Raw genomic sequence first — 11,894 nt, 5'->3', positions numbered from 1 at the left:
GATCAAGCATGACCTCTCTGCCAACTTTCCTAAAGGGTAACTTAGGCCCATTTGCAGTGCTCATCCCAATGTTACTTATAATGGAAGCCTCCTAAGTGTTCAGCTGTAGTGGAAGGGCTACATGAATAGAGCCACAGCCACTGATGAACCATTTATTGGCTACCCTGCACTGGGCTTCCCTGGTGGCTCAGACTGTAAAGAATCTGCCTGCAATGCAAGAGACCCAGGTTTGATCCCTGGGTCAGGAAGATCCCCTGGAAAAAGGAATGGCTACCCACTCTAGTATCCTTGCCTGGATAATTCCATGGACAGAGGACCCTGGTGGGCTACAGTCCATGGGGTCACAAAGAGTTGGACACAATTGAGCGACTAACACTTTCACTTTTTCACTGCTGCCTCTCAAAGCTGGTGGGGAAACAGAAGAGGCCAGAGGGGCCATTCCTAGCCCTGCAAGAGCCTGCAGACATATCCACAGCTTAAAACTGTAGGCTTGGGGAGAAATAAAGACAAAGGGCTCTAAGATATGAACCAATCCTGAGACAACCTGCCAGCAAGGTCAGTGGAGTGGCTGACTCTGACTTCAGCACCTCTGACCTTTTCTTTACTGATCTGGATGGAGAGAAACCCAGGACTTAGCTGCCAAGAGTGGCCAGGTTGTTTTGTGGCTCTGGAGTCAAAAGTCTGGATTTTAAAAAATATCTTTATTTATACGGCTACGCCAGGTCTTAGATGCAGCACGTGGGATCTTTAGTGGTGGCAGGTGGGATCTAGTTTCCCAACCAGGAATCAAACCTGGGACCTCCTGCATCGGGAGCACAGAGTCTTAAGTCACTGGACCACCGAGGAAGTCCCCAAAGGTCTGGATTTTATCTTCAGGTATCCAAGGGGAAATCATCTCACCACGAGAGCTGGCTTCCCACCCCAGCCAACACATACGCTCCTGTTTTAACCCAGCCTCAAATGGCACAGGGAAGACCTTGAGACCCTCTGACTGTCTAAGACAGGAACCCAAATTGACAGGACTAAAATAGTCACACGCTCCCAGGAGGTACCAAGTGTCCCTCTCTCAGAGGCCACATGAAAACCTTGCCAAATACAGATGGCCCTTTACCTGACACAGGAGAGAACGAGAGTGATGGCCAAAATGGGGCAGAACTGGAATTTTAACCTAGATCTCATGCCAGCAACCATCCTCTGTTGCCTGCATCAGCCAAGCTGCGTGTAAGGCTGGACCCCACTGCTCCCTCTCGCACCCCAAGGCTGATCCATGACTTTCCTAAACATTTTTTAATTGGAGTAAAATTGCTTTACAGTGTTGTCTTGGTATCTGCTGTATGACCACGTGAATCAGCTATAAGTATACAACTGATAAGAACAGATGTTACACTTCATCTTAGCCAAAAGGCCAAGAAGCGACCCTAAACATTTTAAAAGAGAAAGAACTGACAATATGGTTGCTTTGCCCAAGAGTGCAACAAGATACGTGGTGATTTACTCAAAACCCAACCCTGGAGAAAATACTGCATGATTTTATAAAATCCTCCCTCACTACCTGTAATCTCTTTTACTACAGGCTGGGAATTTAAAGCAGAAAAAAAAAAAAAAACCACCACCTTTCTTATACAAAAAAAAGATAAACATGTGAGGTGATAGATATGTTCATGAATGGTGGGAATCCTTTCACAAGGGGTACTTACATATCACCACAATTTGCATTTAACTGTTCTGAGGTGTACTTTAAATACCTTACAATTTTATTTGTCAATTATAACTCAATAAAGCTGGGGGGAAAAATCCACATAGACGGCAGCCCACCAGGCTCCCCCATCCCTGGGATTCTCCAGGCAAGAACACTGGAGTGGGCTGCCATTTCCTTCTCCAACGCATGAAAGCGAAAAGTCAAAGTGAAGTCATTCAGTCGTGTCTAACTCTTAGCGACCCCATGGTCTGCAGCCCACCAGGCTCCTCCGCCCGTGGGATTTTCCAGGCAAGAGTACTGGAGTTGGGTGCCATTGCCTTCTCCCCACAATGATTACCCCCCCCGCAAAAATGAAAAAACTGAGTTTCCCCCCCCACCTTGAAGGAAGAGACTTAACATTCAGTGGGTGATTGCTCTGTGCCAGTTACTGAAGTGGACAGTTTAAACTAATTACCCCATTCAAGCCCAACTATCAGATGAGAACACTAAGAGTTGGCAAGCTCGGCCCTCTCAAAGCTGCATGGCAAAGAAGTGACTGATCCATTACTCAGAGCAGCCCAAGCTCCCTACTAAAGCCCTTTCTCTTAGCCTACTAGCCAGCCAGTAGGGTGGTCCATTCATTTGAGTCAGCCTGGTTTGCCTGGGACTTTCCAGGTTTCATCCCACATTTCAGAAACCCTTCAGTCCAAGGCAAAGCGGAAAAATATGTCACTATATTGGGCAATTATCCGAAGCTAGGGAAACATTATGACGGCTGCTGGCTGCTAGTTTTCACATCATTTTGGTTTAAATCAAACATTTTTCCTTTTGGTACATCTGAAGCACAGAATATGTCAACACATCCTGACTTCCCCATTTCTGGATTTTCCTTTTTTGGCTGTTGTTGTTCAGCCATTAAGTCATGTCCAACTCTTTGTGACCCCGCGGACTGCAGCACACCAGGCTTACCAGTCCTTCACCATCTCATAGAGGTTGCTCAGATTCATATCCAGTTAGTTGGTGATGCTATCTAACCATCTCATCGTCTGCTGTCCCCTTCTCCTTTTGCCCTCAATTTTTACCAGCATCAGAGTCTTTTCCAATAAGTCAGCTCTTCATACCAGCTGGCCAAAGTATTGGCGCTTCAGCATCAGTCCTTCCAATGAGTATTCAGAGTTGATTTCCTTTAGGATTGACTGGTTTGATCTCCTTGCTGTCCAAGAGACTCTCAAGAGTCTTCTCAAGCACAACAATTTGAAAGCATCAGGTCTTTGGTGCTCAACCTTCTTTTTGGTCCAACTCTCACATCTATATATGATTACTGGAAAAACCATAGCTTTGATCACATGGACTATTTGTCAGCCAAGTAATGTCTCTGCTTTTTAATACACAATCTAGGTTTGTCATAGCTTTTCTTCCTGGCATCTTTTAATTTCATGGCTGCATTTTTATAGCCCTGAAAACACTAACTTCATCCTGAAGTCTATGTACTCTACCTAGGAAAGTAGGAGGCTTGAAAATTAAACACAAATTGTTGATGGTCCCATGCTTCTTTCTTAGAGAAAATGCAGTCTCTAGGGGGTGGATATCTCCTCTCAAAACCAGAAGCCCTGAGCTGGTTCTGCCCAATAAATAGCTGTGTGTCCTTTGGTAAGTCCCTTCCCCTCTCTGAGCATCCATTTGCACACAGGAGTTTTAAGCAATCCCTCAAAGAGTACACAGGCCTTGATGCTCGGCGCCCTCATTCCACAGATGACGACCAAAGGCCAGAGAAGTAAGGAGGCTTGGCCAAGGTCATCCAGCAGGCTGAAGCACTACAGGAAATCTCGAGAGCTTTGTCCACCCCCTCGAATACACAGCAGAGAAAAAGCAGAGTGTGCTAAGAAACAGAATCTGTTTAATGTTCCCTTCTAAGCCTGTAAGGAAAATGAGCCAAATGCTGCAAGATTAAGGATTCTGATCTTTAAAAACAAATCAGGGTTTAATTTGGGTTTTCTTAAAGCCTCATAAAAAAGGGAAGCTGAATCCTTGACCAAATACTCAGCATTCCAAACTGGGAAGATGAGACAGATTTTAATCCCCTGCGTGAGGAGCGAGTGGGCTGGAGGATGTGTGCTTCCATTGGCCTGCATAATTCTCAGATGTGTAAACGGCAGGCGGCCTGGAGAAGAGGCAGGCCCCAAAGGGCCAGATAGGGAAGGTGGGGGCTCTGAGCAAAGCCAGAACGAGGGCTAACTGGTCTGCACACTGGCAGCCCAGTGAGGTCAAGTAATTTGCTTGAAGTCATCCAGCTAGTAGGTGGAGTCAGGAATTGAAGCCATATTCCAGTTTAGGGGCCCACTGGCTATGCTGATAAGCTGGTAAAGAATCAGCCCACAATGCGGGAGACCTGGGTTCGATCCCTGGGTTGGGAAGATTCCCAGGAGAAGAAGGGAAACGCTACCCACTCCAGTATTCTGGCCTGGAGTCAGAACTGTACAGTCCATGGAGTTTGCAAAGAGTCAGACACAACTGAGAGACTTTCACTTTTGGCTATGCTGTGTAATTTTTGTTATTGTTCAGTCACTCAGTTGCGTCTGACTCTTTGCAACCCATGGACCACAACACACCAGGCTTCCCTGTCCTTCACTATCCCTCAGAGTATATTCAAACTCAGTGCAGGAAGTCGGTGATGCCACCCAAGCATCTCATCCTCTGTCTCCCCCTTCTCCTCTATCCTCAGTCTTTCCCAGCATCAAGGTCTTTTCCAATGAGTTGGCTCTTCACATCATGTGGCCAAAGCATTGGAGCTTCAGCATCAATTCTTCCAAAGAATATTCAGAGTTGATTTCCTTTAGGATTGACTGGTTTGATCTCTTCGCTGTCCAAAGGACTCTCAAGAGTCTTCTGCAGCACCACAATTTGAAAGCATCAATTCTTGGGCACTCAGCCTTCTTTACGGTCCAACTCTCACATCTGTACATGACTACTGGAAAAACCATAGCTTTGACTAGATGGAGCTTTGTCAGCCAAGTGATGTCTCTCCTTTTTAATATGCTCTCTAGGTTTGTAATAGTTTTTCTTACAAGGAGCAAGTGTCTTTTAATTTCATGACTGCAGTAACCATCTGCAGTGATTTTTTAAGAGCTGAAATTCGAATGGAAAAATCAGGGCACCCTTCAATTATCCAGAGAGTCTGCTATGAACTCTCCAGGTTCCCTTCTGGGTATTTCTCCTGCTACAATCTTCCAGGCTGTTTCCTTAGCCTCCCTATATTGCATTGAAACTTATTCATTCAGTCATTCATTCATTCAACAAATGTTTACTAAGCATCTACTATGTGCTGGCTTCAATGCACAAGGGGATGTCAGCTGACATGTCCCATCAAGGAAATAAGCCAATCAACCTGACATGGAGATGTGTCTAAGTGCTGTAGGATTAAGAAAGGTTTACTGGAGGAAGCAATATTTGCAGTGGCACTTGAGTTGGATTTGAAAGTATCAATGGTCACATCAACATAAAACGTGATTGAACTATTTAGTCATTTACTAGCAGCTTGGGTCCCCCCACCTCCAAGATAGTGTCATCAGCTGAAACAAATTTGGGGATTGTCTAGGAATGCCAATTATCCTCAAATATTCCAAAATCGAGTGTATCAGACTCTCAGGGAACTCTGTATCTCACTTATGTGACACTTGCTTCTATCAGTTTTGGGAAGGCATGGGAGGGAACTCCCAGAGCCCTTACGCCCCTGCACCAGTTACTTCAATAAACACACAGGCCTGTGTGGGCGGTAACGCAGCCTCATGTTAGAGCTGAAGAAGAGAAGCTGAGAAAACGTGGGTGACTTGCCAAGGTCACACAGTTATCCAGGGCAGCTCGGGGGTGGGAATCTAAACCCCACCGCTGTTTTCATGGCTCTACCTGCCCTCTGTGTGCCAGACAGAAAGAGATGCTTGAAAAACAAAATCTCTCCAAAGAACAGTCCCGTAAAGACATCAAACAGGAAATGATTCTGCACCTCCAGGGAGCTTAGCCTCCTGCTGACATATCCTGATGGGGGTTCACAGACCTCACCTCCAGGAAGCTCTTGCTCTGCTCAGAAAGACCTAAAAAATTTAGAAACCACAGAGGCTCACATCTAACCTTGAGCTGAGTTGTGTGGCACCCCTGGTGTGCTCAGTGGTGGGTACCAATGAGGGACGTGGGGGTCAGAGATCAGGGGAGACAACTTCATGCTGGCTAAAAAGGCTGGGAAGGGTTTTGACAAGGATATGGAGAAATTGGAAACCTGTGCCTTGTGGGTGCAACTCATGGAAAATATGACAGTTCTTCCAAAAAGTAGAAATAGAACCCCATGTGACACAGCAATTCCACTTCCAGGTATACACACAAAGAACAGAAAGCAGAGTCTCAAAGAGATATTTGTACACCCATGTTCATAGCAGGCTTACTCACAATAGCTAAAAAGTGGAAACAAGTGAAATGTCCACTGATGGATGAATGGATAAACCAAATGTGGTATATCTATTCAGTGGAATATTATTCAGCCTTTAAAAGGAAGAAAATCCTGACATGTTACAACAGGGATGAATCTTGAAGACATTATATTCCGTGAAATAGCTCCCCAGGTGGCACTAGTGGTAAAGAGTGCCACTAGCACCAATGCAGGAGACATAAGAGACAGGGGTTCAATCCCTGGGTCAGGAAGATTCCATGCAGAAGGAAACGGCAACCCACTCATGCCTGGACAATTTCATGGACAGAGGAACCTGGCAGGCTACAGTCCATAAGGTCGCACAGAGTTGGACATAACTGAAGCAACTCAGCACACACACAAGCCAGACATGAAAGGACAAATATTGTGTGGCTCCACTTATATGGGGTAGTGTATACTAGAGGAATCAAACTCAAAGGCAGAAAGTAGAATGGTGGCTGCCAGGGGCTATCGGAATGCAGAAATGGGGAATTGTTGAATGGGTATAGAGTTTCAGGTTTGCAAGATGAAAAAGTTCTGGAGATGGGTTGCACAACATGAATGTACTTAACTCCCCCCCCAAACTGTACACTTTAAAAATGGTTAAGATGGTAAATTTCATGTTATGTGTATTTTACCATAATTTTCTTTGCAAATTAAAAGAGAGGGAGTGGGGACAGAAAAGAAGAAAGGAAGGAGGGGAGGAAAGATCAGGAAGGCTTTGAACAGACAAAAGGGGAGGAAGAAGCCGTTTGATGGCTCATGCAGATAGAGAAACGGTCCTCCAGCACTAACTGAGACCAGGTTTCTTTCCCCCCACCCCCTGCTCAGCTCAGCTCTACTCTTCAGGGTAGTTCATTTTCAGGCTTGATTCTCCAGCTCAGGCTGCTGCAACCACATCCAAATTCAGCCAAAAAGAGCAAGTGTCCCAGCAGAAGTGCAGCAATTCACTCTGGTTGGACCAGCTTAGGTCACCTGCCCACCATCCACCCACAAGGCAATCAGGGGGCATTGTGATACACTGTTCAGCTTTGGGTTGAATCATGGGTTCTACTCCTGATGCTGGGAGCAGAACTAACTCCACCCAGAAGTTCACAGACCAAAAGCGGGACAGAGATGTTTCCAGGGGAAAATTAGGGCATAGCTACCAAAGAGATAGTAATGCATGGACATAGATGCAGAGCTTCCTGGACTCAGTAAATAGTCACTGGTTCCATGTCCTAAAGAGAACCTGAGGTTCTGAGTGGTTTCACGACTTTCCCAAGACAACCAAGCAGTAAGTAGTAGACTGAGGACTCAAGTTCAAGTCTTCTCCTCCAATTCGAAGACATGAACTCTGTGCGTCTTGGGAGGTAAGAGCACTAAAGCCTACAGTCAGGCTGGATGGTGATACAGATGAAGGCATATTCTTGATAGAATGCACCCAGGTTGTGGAGAGTTTTACAAATCAGGAAGAGGAGGCTGAGTTTAGTGAAGAGGGAAATAGGAAACGTCTGTGGGTTTCAGTAGAGACAGTGACAGGGTGGAAACTGAGACCCACTCCACAAGACTGCAGTCGGGGGATCTGGACTCATCACCCTGTTACACCTTGGGGACATTTTCAGAAAGACAGTCTCTGCAAGGCGCGCCCACTCTGCACCCCCACTGCATGGCTCCAGCCTGTCCTTGGGAGATGCTAAGGGCCCCTCCCCCTTCACCATGTTGTGGCTTTGGCAACCACTTTGGAAACTGCAAGTTTTAAATGAATTTCCACCCCAGAGGAAGTTGAGAAGCAAGCATGTTCCGCCAGCCACTTCTGAGCTCCCAACATTTCTCCTTCCCCTTCAGTCAAAGGATCAAACACTCTTTCACAATGGAAGGAGGGGACAGAGGGAAGAAGCAGGCAGAAGGGTTAACAGAAAGAAAAAAAAGAATAAGAGAATCTCATTTGATCTTAATCAGACAAAGTTTACATCTGAATTATACATTTTTCCCTTCCCTGCTGAGAAAACCAATACATGAGGGAAAACAAATCACATGGTATTTATTTACTTCCCTTGAAATCTCTCTGATTGATTCCAAAAGGATTTAGGAGGCTTCCAAGACTAAACACAGTGGTGACTATGATAATTAGGGACCAAAAAAAGGCAACAAGACCATGAAGGTAGCAGGGAGAGTATGGATCAACAGACACCTGAGGGGAAAAAACTGATTTGTGACTTGGAGCTTCGATTTGGCCCCATGTGGGCAAAATACTAGCTTGACATTAGTTTCATCCTCTGATGATAGAAAGCATTCAAATGCATCTGTGGCCACAAATTTTTTTTCCCTGAGACTCCACTCAAGATGAAATACATTACATGGGGCTGACAAATTACATCTGAGCTACAGAGAATAACAAGAGCAGTAAACGCAAAGGGCTTTTGAAGGAGGCGGTGTCCAGAATGGCAATGAACGTTCTATACGGCATTTTCGCTGCCAAAAGAATAAGCATACTGTTGGACTGAATCATGTGTCCTTTGAGTAGGAAGCCATCCAGCTCATCCCAGGCCTGGATGAGTTAACTGTAGCCAGATGGGCAGTCTGGAAGGTGCTGAGATGTAGAACTTGTTGACCTGATCTGGACCTACAGATGAAGCTGGAGCACACACAGGAGAGGAGAGGACTATAACCAGGTGCCCACCTGTTCCTGGCCCTTTAAGCAACCTGACCCAACCACACACCCCATCCCTGGAGGTCAGTCAAGCACCTTTCCTCCCCATCCCTTAATCCCTGCATGCTTTAAGATCCTGTCATCATCTGTAGTCTTCAGCGACCACCACACAAGTTCAACCTCCAAGTAGAATGAATATCTGTAGGTTGCCTCCCCACATCCGGGCTTCCCTTGTGGCTCAACTGGTAAAGAACCTGCCTGCAGTGCGGGAGACCTGGGTTCGATCCCTGGGCTGGGAAAATCCCCTGGAGAAGGGAAAGACTACCCACTCCAGTATTCTGGCCTGGAGAATTCCAGGGACTGTATAGTCCATGGGGTCGCAAAGAGTCAGACACGACTGAGCAACTTCCACTTACTTACTTACTTCCCCACCTCCATTCCCTCCTTCTCCCACTTCAGTGTGCCTGAATGTCCTTTGAGAGTGTTCTTGCCTCCATTTTCAGCCATGTGATTTTGGGTGGGATTGATTCTATCCCCAAACCTGGGGGTTGAATCCTCTGATTCAACACTTAATGAATCCATACATCACATTTTCCTGACCCTGGTGGTTGCCTTCAGGGAAGGACAGTGACCCAGATCGGGAAGCTTAGTTCTGGGAGTTTTGATTTTCTCCTTCTCCTCTGGAAAGAAAGTGGGAAGGATGTAGTCCCCAGCACTGCTGGCAGCCACCCTGTGACATGAGGTCAGGGCCAGTTGAAGAAAGAAGTGAATAAAGAAGAAACTAAATGGGAAGATGGGCATGACTGGACTCTAGTGATACCATTTGAACCCAAGCAATGAGCCATTCTTAAAGCCAGGTTTACCCCTGGACTTCCCAATTAACTTGTTTAAACCAGGCTGGGTCCTAATAGATAAACCACCTTGGCCTCCCATGGAGTTAGGATTACCTCCTTCTCCCTCCACTGGGACCTTGACACTTTCTGATAGATCCTGCCTTAGCCCACTCCTCTTGAGCCTTTGGTATCTCCTATTAGCTCAGGTGGTAAAGAATCCACATGCAATGCAGGAGACCCCGGTTTGGTTGGGAAGATTCCCCTGGAGAAAGGATAGGCTACCCAATCCAGTATTCTTGGGCTTCCCTGGTGGCTCAGACAGTAAAGAATCCACCTGCAATGCAGGAGACCTGGATTAGAAAATCCCCTGGAGGAGAGTATGGCAACCAACAGTTGGACATGACTGAGTGACTAAACACAGCACAGCAGAAGGTAGGAACTTCCTACTCCCAGTTTCCATTCTTGATGGTGCTGGTGGAGCAAGCCCTGGCCTCCAATGAAGAAAGGGAATAATTCCAACATCAGTTACAGGTGATAGAGAAAGCTGGATCAATAGGCAAAGTGCAGCAGCCAATCAATCCAAGCAAGCCTTTGGAGGCTCCTGCTCTCAGGAGCTTTGAGAGCCGGACTGAGCGGTGTCTCCAGGAATCCAGGCAGGTGGTACTTAGCAGGCCTGTCAACAGGTAGAAGGCTCCACAGCACCAGATTGGGGCCTGGGGCTAGGACTCCTGATTAGGAGAAGAACTGGCAGAAGCAAGCAGGATTCCCAACTTAGAAAGAGCCAGGCCAATTATTTAGCAAAGAATTCAGGCAAGAAAGCATCCAAATACCAGAAGAAGGGGCCAGTTCAGTCTTTATATCAGAAACCAGGCAGAAGTCCAATGACTTCAGTGATGAAAATATCAGAAACCAGTTTGGAGGCCAAGCTGACCTGACTCTGGGTCCTTAAAGACATCAAGACAGAGCTGGTGCTGCAGCTGAGGGTCCAAGGGCCTGACAGGACAGCTGTGTGCAAGCTTAGTCGTGTCCAGCTCTTTGCGACCCTGTGCACTGTAGCCCGCCAGGCTCCTCTGTCTGTGGGATTGCCATGCCTTCCTCCAGGGGATCTTCCCAACCCAGGAATCGAACCCACGCCCCCTGCATTGGCAGGTGGATCTTTATCACTAAGCCACCAGGGAAGCCTCCAAGGACCTGAACTATGTGCTTTTCCACTCAGTGCAAGAAAGCACTTAAAGCAGAGACTCTCTCCTACCCCAAATCTACATTCTCTTCTCACTAAATATTTACCTATAAGCTTTGGTCAAAGTGCCAATGTACCAAACACTGCCAAAAGGAAAAGTTTTTTTTCCCCATGTTCCCCCTTCTTCGTGTTTGGAATGCTGGTTTAAGTAGGAAAGGCCCAGAGCTATGGCAGCCATCCTGCAACCCTGAGGAAACAGCCAATAGAAAGTAAAGCCATAGTCTAGAACCCGATATCAGTGGAGCTTTTAAACCAGCCCTGGGACCACCCTCTCCTGAACTCTTTGTTCTGTGAGGTAACTGAATCTCTCAAGTGTTTAAGCCAGTGGTTCTCAATGTTCCCAGGCCAGCAGCACTAGCAGCATATGGGAATATGCTACAAAGGCACATTCTCAGGCCCCAACCAGACCTATAAGAACCTGAAATTCTACAGGAGGGCTCTGCAGTCTGACTTTTACGAAGCCCCTTGGTGATTCTGACGTGTGCTACAGTTTGAGAACGCCTTGCTTAAACCACTGTTTATCAGCTTTTCTGAGACTCAGCTGAAAGCATTTACAATTGACACATTTCTTCACAGCATTCCTGAACTGCTTATGGGGTATCAGGAGGCTGAGGGCAAAGTGGGGTGGCTGACATTCAGAAAATCAAAAGAAAGAGTTTCAAAGAGGAAGTGGAACTCACAAAGGAAAAGATAAAGAAAAATTAAGCACTTCTAGCCATCAAAATAATCACAACTACAATTTAAAGGCTTGGAAATAATCACAAATACCATTAAAATCAAAAGACAAACAAGAAAACACTGGGGAGAATCACTGCAACAAATAGGACAACTCTCCAAATCCTCTTTGTCAAAAAGACAAAATGCAAAAACTATAAAGGAAAACAATAAAATCTTAAAGAAAAAGACAAAAAACACAAAAAAAAATTTTACAGAATGGGAAACACAAATGGATAATTAAGAGGAAAAATGCTCAGCTTCTTTGTAATCAAAGCAGATGTGAATTAGTATGAGATAGGCTGATCCACTGAATTAGCAAAGATTGAATAAGAGAAACT

General features: G+C 46.0%; 1 pseudogene; it reads right to left on the bottom strand.

Moving 5' to 3' along the window:
* Nucleotides 1–1,297: 1,297 nt before the first annotated feature.
* Nucleotides 1,298–1,417, bottom strand: LOC128065783 (uncharacterized; annotated as a pseudogene).
* Nucleotides 1,418–11,894: the final 10,477 nt, after the last annotated feature.

Source organism: Budorcas taxicolor, chromosome 19 (genome assembly GCF_023091745.1).
Source record: "Budorcas taxicolor isolate Tak-1 chromosome 19, Takin1.1, whole genome shotgun sequence".
In the NCBI taxonomy this organism is placed as follows: domain Eukaryota; kingdom Metazoa; phylum Chordata; class Mammalia; order Artiodactyla; family Bovidae; genus Budorcas; species Budorcas taxicolor.
This window is presented reverse-complemented; position numbering and strand designations above follow the sequence as displayed.